Here is a 9,594-nt window from a genome sequence, read left to right as displayed (position 1 = left end):
ATATTTTAAGTTAAAGTGAGATGTTGCGGCATGCCCTTTTTGTAAATATAAAGCGTTTAATAATGCGCAATGTCCAAAGCAGCTGTAGCCAAGGAGGGGGAGCGGGCATGTGCGGTGAGCGCTTTTTGTAAATATTAAGCAACCAATAAAGCACTACGTCCAAGCAGCTGTACCCAACGAGGAGGAGCAAGCTTAAAGCAAAAAAAAAAATGGAGAAAGTGAAATGCAAGCAAAGAAAAAAAAACGAATACGAGCGAAGAAAGGAAGCTTAAAAACAATGAGGAGAGGACAGGGAGAGAAGAGATAGGAGCGAGAGAAAACGGGCAGGAAAGGGGGAGGGAGGAAGTACCTGAAGCGACCGAGAAGAGAGGGGACGAGTTTGGCAGCAAACAGGGCGGTGGACACATGCTGGCAAATGGCGACCTGCAGAGCGCATGAATGGGAAGAGCGGCCATGGGAGGTGGAAGTAGGAGAGTGCGATGTGCAGGCGGGGGGGCGGGGAGCGGAGCCTTTGAAGTGTGTGAGGCACTGACAGACAAATGGTGGTTTGTGACATAGCTGGTTTGTGCACGTGCATGGAGCACATGAAATTAGGCAAATCTGCCGTTGGTTTCAGAGCTTATTTGGCCCTCAATACTCTCGACTATTTATCACTTACGTGATAAAATAGTCGAGACCTAAAAAGGGGCTGTGTCCGCTTGCAAAATGTTCTTTGTTCCTGATCCTGACTGGAGGGGGGCCTGCTGCTGCTGGGCAGCAGGAGGACTGCCACTAGGACTGCCTTCCTGCCTGGAGGGCCCAGTGAGCTGGCCCCTGGGCCCAGCATTTGCCCCCCACCCTGCCTTCATTCCTGGCTATACTTTGTCCCTGGACTTTTGGGACTGCAGTGGCCTGCCAAGCATCTGGGAAGCGCTTTGTTCTCCTTCAGGGGAGCGCTGTGGGGTTGGCATGCAGCTCCGAGCTGCACTTGCCACCCTCGAGGGATTACCCGGCGTGGGGGTCCACCTTTTGCCCATTTGCGGCGCGGGTGCCCACCCCACTTATTTGCCGACTTTGGTACCGTTTATCCCGCAGGTGCCCACCCTGCATATTTGCCCTTTTTCCTGTTTAATCTACCCCTGCGGGTGGTCACCCCGCCAGGGACGTTGTGCTGAAGACGGGAGCCTACCCCGTGTTGCCCCTCCGGAGGAGGAACAGCCTAGAGCACAGAGGGCAGCCGCGCTGCCCGCGGCGACCCGGAAGTCAGGCACCTCTCGCCTGGGACCGGTGGGCTTCCGTTTCCGTTTTTCCACCTACACGTGCAGAGAAACCCCCAGGGGCCGGCGGCTGTAGAGAGCGGGGCTCCCGTGTGCTAAGGAGAGCCCCGCAGGTCCAAGCCTCGTCCTGGCGTGGAGGTTCGGCCCAGCATTCTGTTTATTTTGAGTCCCCCACGAGGGACTCCAACGTTCATGGGTATTTGTATTTTAGAGCCCTGAGATGCTCAAGGGCATTTCTTGTATTTCGAGCCGCAGAGGCTCCGTGGCACAATTCTACTTCGAGTCCCCCGAGAGGGACTCCAACGTCTTTGGGGGCATTTTGGATTGGTAGAGCGGCTCCGGAAGGCAGCGGGCCGCTCTCACCTTGCCCCACAGGTGTTCTTGAGCCCAGCGAGGCTCACGGTGCCACAAGTGTTTTGGTGGCCAGAGCCTGCGAGGCTCCTGCATCCAAGGGGGCAGGTTGTGTTCAGAGCACACAAGGCTCCACCGTGTGGGCCCCATTGTTTCCACAGCTGCCCAGCACTTAGTGGGCAGCTGCTCCGTTTAGACCCCCCCTTGACATTTTGGGATACATGGAGTTTCAGCCCCAGAGGCCAGTTGGACTGGGGACAGTCACAGGTTGTGGCCTATGTGATTTCTGCGCAATTGTTCTTCCGGCACCTCTGAATGGGTTTCTATGCATCATGTGTATTGTTTTCATGCCTATACCCCTAAATGTATAGTGATACTTAGGTGGTTGTTCTTCCTAGTACAGGTGTTGCCAGTGAGTTCCTGGTTCCCTGCGTAATATTTTTCAAAGGTGGTTAGGGTTGCGTAGGTGGTACTTACCTGTTACCAGTGATTACTGGTTGTGTGCTCTATTTTCTATTCCTACAAGAATTATTATTCCTACAAAATGCTATTTCTAACAAGTATTCTAGTTCTAAAAGGGCTTATTCCTGGCAGTGGTCCATGTGGCCCTGTACATACATCCCCTGTAGATTCTGCCCGTGCCTGTTGGCACATTGTAAAGTGTGTGTTTTTATCTAATGTGTTTGGTATAATACAAAGGCTATTTTTATACATAACCTTGTGTGGAGTTTTCTTTGTGGTGGGCCTTGGGTGTTGTTGCTGGGGGTGCGTGCGGAAACACTTAACTTACATAGCCTCCGGGATAAGCCTTACTGCTCGCGCCACGTTGCCTAGAGGGTGAGCAGGGGTTATCTTTGGCGTGTAACTCCTTTGCCCTGACTAGAGTGGTGGTTTCAGCCTGGCTTTGGCGCAAGCCTCAGCCAACCGGAAATCGCCATTTCTAACACAAGCCCAGAGGAGAGACCTTCAGAGGGACAAGAGGTGACACCCCCAGATCGAGATGCGGGTACTGTGGCCATGAACCTCATGCCGCCAAAGACTGTCCCACCCAAGGAAAGACCTGCACCAACTGTGGGATACCTAACCACTTTGCATCGGTCTACAGAAGGCGCAACAAGAACCGAGAGTTTCGAGGAAGGAAACCCCCAACAATAGCCGTCCGGCAAATGTCGGTGACAGATGCCACACGTCCCGACCACGCGCAGAGGAGACCAGTGAAACACCTGCCAACGATAGAAGATGTGTCAAAAGACGATGACGAAGAAGTATATATAGTCTCTTTCGCAAGAGAGCTTAAACAGCGCCGCCGATCCCAACCTACATGCATGGTCCAAGTCGCGGGAACCGAGGTGAAAGTGTCATCAATACAGGAGCAATGGTGAACGTCATGGGCCTACAACAATTCCGAAGCCTATGGCCTCGCCCTCCTATCGTGCTGTCCAAAACCAGAATCTATGCCTACGGAGCGAACACACCTTTACCGCTGATGGGGAAGATCTCAGTACCTATTAAAGCGGACGACCTCAAAGTGACGGCGACCATCCATGTCATCTACAGGGAGGCGGATATGCTCCTGAGCAGTCACACCACAGAGGATCTGAAGTTAACTGCTTTCGTCAGGTGAATCCGGACATACCAGGTAGAAGAACATCTGGGACAGTTCCCCGAGCTGTTCCAGGGCCTCGGGTGCATCAAGTGCAACCCCATCAAACTACATCATTGATAAATCAGTTGCCCCGGTCGCGTTGCGCGACAGGAGAGTTCCCTTCCACCTGCGGCCGCTCGTGGAGAAAGAATTGGAGGCCCTTGAAGCACAGGCAGTCATTGAAAAAGTATCCGGGGCGACGACATGGTAGTCCCTGATGGTCATCGCGGAAAAAACGAAACAGCCAGGAGCCATACACCTATGTATCGACGTGCGCTTACCCAATAAGGCGATTAGGAGAGAACGTCACATAACACCGACGATGGATGACATCATTGCGGATGTAAATGGATCCAAATGGTTCTCGAAAATTGACTTAAACGCAGGGTATCACCAACTACCCCTGTCCGAACAGAGCCGATACATCACGACGTTCAGCACTCACCTAGGGCTCAGAAGATACAAACAGCTGAACTTCGGAATATCCTCGGCAGCCGAAGTATTCCAGAACACGATACGAGAGCTGTTGTCAGGCCTACCGGGAGTGCTGAACGTGAGTGACGACATCCCCATCCACTCAGCAATAGCCGCCGAGCACCACAAGCATCTCCGGGGCACCCTGAGACGCCTCAGCGAATACGGAGAAACCTTACATAAAGACAAGTGCCAATTCTTCCAGCCTTCCCTCGAGTTCTTCGGATATGTCTTCCACCAAGAGGGCATACAAGTAGACCAGAGGAAGTCGCAAGCAATCACGGATACCCCGCGCCGAAAACACCGACTGAAGTGCGGAGCTTCCTGGGGATGGCAACGTACTGTGGGCGGTTTATACGCGGTCTGGCCACCCGGAGCGAACCACTGCGAACCTGCATGAAAGCCGACGCAGCATAACGCTGGGGCCCGTAGGAGGAAGAGGCGTTCCAAAGAATAAAAGATCCCCTCCTGGGAGAAGCAATGCTGGCCTACTTCGATCCCGCGAAGCAAACTGAGGTGCTAGTTGGCGCAAGTCCCGTAGGGCTCGGGGCAGTACTAGCCCAGGAGCGCAAGCCAGGCCAATGGGCCGCCCTAGCATTCGCTAGCTAATCCCTCACTTCTACAGAAACAGGATACAACCAGATGAGCGCGAGACGCTTGCCATCAAATGGGCGTGCAGTCATTTCCATCTGTACCTCTGGGGACGGCCGTTTCCTATGATCACCAACCATCAGCCTCTCTTTTCCCTCTTCAAAGGATCTGCCCCGCATCCGCCCCCACTGTTGGACCTGGCCTTGTGGCGTGGTTCCCCCCGTTCCTCAGTTCCCCCCTTAGCCCAGCTCCGTACTTAGAGGCCCCTAGCTACCCTGCCCATGCCCCCCCAAACGCCAGCGGCCCGCATCGGCCTGTCCCCGGCCACCTTCCCAGCCCGTGCGCCCCAGTCCCCGCAAGGCCCCATAGGCCCATCGGCAGCCATTTTCCCTTCCCGAGGTCCCCGACTCCATGGGCTTAGCATGACCCCAGCCCCAACGAAGCTTAGGCTCCAGACGCGCCAGCCCCCGTTGGTAGGGTGAGGGCTACCCTAGTGAGAGAAGACAGGGAGTTTTGATGGCACCTCCGGCCTCCCCTGAGAGACTGGTTTCTGTCACACCTCTGGTCTTCCCCTGGGGGCCAGTTTCGGTTGCACCTCTGGCCTCCCCGAGTGCTGGCTCCAGACCGGCTGGGCGTCTGGGAATTCCCGGACGCATCCTCAAAGGGATCAAAGGACCAACCGCCGAACCTCTGCCTACGAGGGTCCGGACATCAAAGAGCCCCTGAACTATATTAAGGCCCGCCCCTGAACTAGCGGCAGTTGCATCTTGGACAAGAAAGCCCTGCTGATCTGATTGCGGCTGAACTGAACTTCGTAATTCTTCAAGCCCTGCTGACGCTGTTGCGGCTCATTCTCGGAACTGGAACATCGGAGCCCTGCTGACCTCGTCGCGGCTCAAGCTTGAACCCTGAAGATCTGCACTGAACATTCTGAGCCCTGCTGACGTGGTCGTGGCTCCTCACAAACTATCCTCCGGATCGAGCCCTGCTGACTTCGTCGCGGCTCGAGGAGTAGCCTAGTCCGGCCGGACTATCGACGCTACCAACACGAATTGAGTCATTCTCAAGTGAGTAAGACCTCCAGTGCGACTACCATCTTCCGTAACCCCCCGGCTCGAGGATTGAGAGCTGTGCGCTGGGTACGCTACGTACTGGCCAAAGAGACTGAGACTGTCCCGCTACCCCTTCCCTGAAACCTTGAGACTTTGGCGATCCCTTGATCGTGTATACATAAGAGTGCTAATTCTTTTACCTGATTATAAAGAAATTGATATCAGAAACCCACGGTGTGGAGTCTGTTCATAAGTGTGGTGTGGTCCTCGTGTGTACGATTCAATACTTGGGGTCTCCCCCTCTCGTTAAGGCTCTGCATTATTGGTGGGAGAAGCGGGTCGCGGAGGAGTCGGGTAGACATAACCTGTCCTCTGGGACTGCCCCTTCTAACATTGGTGGCAAGCGACGGGATAAGAGCCTACGTCTAAGAATCGTACAGTAAAGCGACTGACACACCACCCGAACAAGAACAACCATGAGTCTCACCGGAACCAGCGGAAAGACCGCATTTCAGAAAGACAGCCTGGAAGATTACACCCATAAAGAATTAAAACAATTTTGTAAAGAATTCCATATCGCTACCACTGGGTTGAGTACCAAAGACGACTTCCAGAAAGCCCTGACAGCCTGGTTAGAAGCCAGGGCCCCCCTCCCCACGACAGAAAGTAACGGTGGGGAGGAAGAGCCGCCGACCGAAACTGACGACCTGAGAGAAGAGGGATCCAATGCCCTACCACGGAATGCCAGCACGGAGAGAGGTCTGTCGATAGAAGAAATGACAGACCGAGAGCGCAACCGAAGCCACGAGCTAGAACTGGCCCGACTTAAAATCGAAGGAGAAATAAAGCTAGCAGAAAAGAAACTAGCCGTAGAGCAATTACGCTGCAAGGAGAATTGGAAGAAAAGAAGCTCCAGCGGGAGCACGAAGGAAAGAAACTCCAACTCGAACACGAGCGCAGCCTGAAAGAACTCTAAATCAAAGCCAGAAACAAAGAAATCCGACCCCTGGGGAACAGAGACCCTGGTCCCCCGGTCGAACCAAAAGTACACATCCCCAAGGATGTGGTGAAGGAATATTATAAAAATGACAACATCCAGCAGTGGTTCAAAGCGTACGAGGTCGCCATGACCGCCCACCGAGTACCTGAGAAGGATTGGGGGGCCGGATTATGGGGCGCTTCCTCAGCGAGGGAAGAGACACCATGCTGGACTTGCCCTCTTCCGTCATGTCCTCCTATCCCCATATGAAGGACGCCCTCTTGGCTCGATATGGGCTGACCCCGGAGATGTACCGGCAACGATTTAGAGACTGCAAGAAAATCTCCGGCACCACATGGGTAGAATATGTGAATTTCTACAGCCGGGCCTTGGAAGGGTGGATCAAGGGCAGCCAGGTGACCACCTTTGAAGGACTTGTGGACCTCATTGCATATGAACACCTATCTAACAATTGCTTTGTAGAACTAAGATAGCACCTTCTGGATAGCAAGTTGGCCGACCCCCGGAAGCTGGCTGTCGAGGCTGATCGATGGGTGAACACAAGGGTCCCACGAGGTCCCGTAGACGACTATGCCCAAAACGAGCAAAGATCCCCACGTCAGAGAGGCACAGGGAGTCAGAGTAGACAGAGGGGTCCCAAGGCAGGGCCTCCACGCAGCCCCCCAAGAACTCAGCCAGGGACCCCCCCCGCCAGACGCAAGGGCCGGATTCCCCCCTGTTAGACCAGGACCCAGAATAAGCACAGCCTGCTACTGATGCAATCAAACAGGGCACTATGCCAATGACCCCAACTGCCCCCTGCTTAAGAAAACCCCAGCTGCAAGTCCCCCTGCGCGCCACATCGCCAACGTAGCCCTAGAAGAGGAAGAGATAGAGGAAGCGGAGGGGTGGGAACCAGCAGCCATAACCTTACTTTCCCTGGGAGATAGAGAAATGGTCCCCGGAACCTTCCTGCCAGATAACACCGAGAAGTACCGACAGCAAGTGACTGTCAATGGGCACCGCATAGGGGCTCTCCAAGATACAGGGGCCAGTATCACTGTTGTGAAGGAGCATCTAGTCACTCCAGACCAAATAGTACCCCACGCCTCCTGCAGAGTGATCTCCGCTGACAACTCCTTCCGCACCTGCAGAATAGCTCAGGTCCCATTCGAGTGGGAGAGCGTCTCCGGAGAGTTACGAGTAGCAGTCCGCACCGACATGCCCGTGGACTGTCTCCTCGGTAACGATCTAGAGATCTCCCCGTGGAAGCAAGTAGAGCGAAGGACTCACCTCGAGATGGTGGGACTGCCCGAGTGGGCCTGTGTGACCACCCGATCCATGACGGCCCGGGTGTCCGACCCCGAGGAGGTGGTACCCGAGAACCCTTGCCCCGTCGCCGCCGAGCTGGAGGGCAGCAGGCAGACAGAAGGCCTCGACCTTTTTCCCGGCGAGAGCAGCGACCCTGACCCCGGTCCACTGGACCCAGCTGGTGAGCCAGCCCCGAGCACGGACGATCTCCCGGAGTTAGCCCAGTGGCGCCAGGAGGGGGGGCCCTCCCGAGAGGAGTTCTGCCTGGAGCAGACTTCCTGTCCCTCTCTAGTGGGGCCGCGGCAGCAGGCCGCCGCCCAGGCCGCTGGTGACCAGTCCGGCTCCCACCACGTCTATTGGGAAAATATCCTGTTATATAGCGAGCAAAAGTCCGCCGAACTAGGGTCAGCCAGAGTGCTGTTGGTACCCCTACGTTTCCGCGGCTTTCTACTGAACCTGGCCCATGATGTGCCCTTGGCGGGACACTTGGGTCAAGACAAAACGTACCACCGGTTGGTCACCCATTTCTACTGGCCCCACATGCGAGCTGATGTGGAGGCCCACTGCCGATCCTGCCTCACGTGTCAGGCCAGCGGAAAGAGCGGAGGGCGACGCAAGGCTCCTCTCCAACCCTTCCCCGTGGTCAGTACCCCCTTTGAACGGGTGGGAATCGATATCGTGGGGCCACTTGACCCCCGAATGTCCTTAAGACACCGGTTCACCCTGGTCCTGGTGGACCACGCCACCCGATACCCCGAGGCAATTCCCCTCCGAACGGTGACGGCCCCCGTAGTGGGGCGGGCCCTCATGGGGATCGTCTTCCGGGTGGGATTCTCGCGAGAAGTAGTAAGCGACAGAGGAACGAACTTCATCTCGAGGTACATGAAGTCTCTCTGGCAACAGTGCGGGGTGACGTACAAGTTCACCACCCCATACCACCCCCAAGGTAACGGCCTGGTCGAGTGGTTCAACTGGACCCTCAAAGGGATGATCATGGGTCTCAAGGAGTCCCTGAGACACAAGTGGGACGTCCTCCTCCCCTGCCTCCTGTTCGCGTACCGCGAAGTCCCTCAGAAGTCCCTGGGGTTTAGCCCATTCGAGCTGCTCTACGGGCACCCCGTCCGAGGACCTCTCAGCCTGGTCAAGGAAGGGTGGGAGAAGGCGTCCCTGGAACCCCCACCAGATGTGTTTCGATACATTCTGGCTCTTTGAAACCAGACTCGGAAGTTCCGAGAGCTGGCCGAGGCAAACCTCGAGGCCAGTCAAGAAGAAATGAAAAGGTGGTATGACCAGAATGCCACTCTGGTCGAGTTTCAGCCCGGACAACAGGTCTGGGTGATGGCCCCTGTGGAACCTTGTGCCCTGCAGGACAGGTGGATAGGTCCCTTCAAAGTGGTGGAACGAAAGAGCCAGGTTACCTACCTCATCGATGTGCAGTCCCCGAGGAACCCCTTGCGGGTTCTTCATGTGAACCGCCTTAAACCCCACTTTGTGCGGTCCGAGTTGAGTTTACTCCTCGCCACCGACGACGGAGTGGAAGAGGAGACGGATCCTCTACCCGACCTCTTGTGTATGAAGGAAAAAGATGGCTCCGTAGAGGGAGTGAGCCTCGCCTCCTCCCTTACCCCCGAGCAGCGCGGGGACTGTCGCCAGTTACTGGGACAGTTCTCTGACTTTTTCTCCCTTGTCCCCGGAGTCAACAGTTGGTGAGTCCACGATGTGGACACCGGGGACAGCCCTCCGGTACGGCACAGAGCCTACCGCGTCCCCCACAGAGTGCGAGCCTGCATCAAGGCTGAGGTCTCCAAGATGATAGCCCTGGGAGTGGTCGAAGCATCCGACAGCCCATGGGCCAGCCCTGTGGTGCTGGTTCCGAAGACCGCTACCCCTGGCGCTGTTCCCGAGCTGAGGTTCTGTGTGGACTACCGAGGGCTC

Source organism: Lissotriton vulgaris, chromosome 2_1 (genome assembly GCF_964263255.1).
Source record: "Lissotriton vulgaris chromosome 2_1, aLisVul1.2, whole genome shotgun sequence".
NCBI classification, from domain to species: domain Eukaryota; kingdom Metazoa; phylum Chordata; class Amphibia; order Caudata; family Salamandridae; genus Lissotriton; species Lissotriton vulgaris.
The sequence above is the reverse complement of the archived record's forward strand: the minus strand, read 5'-3'. Positions refer to the sequence as shown.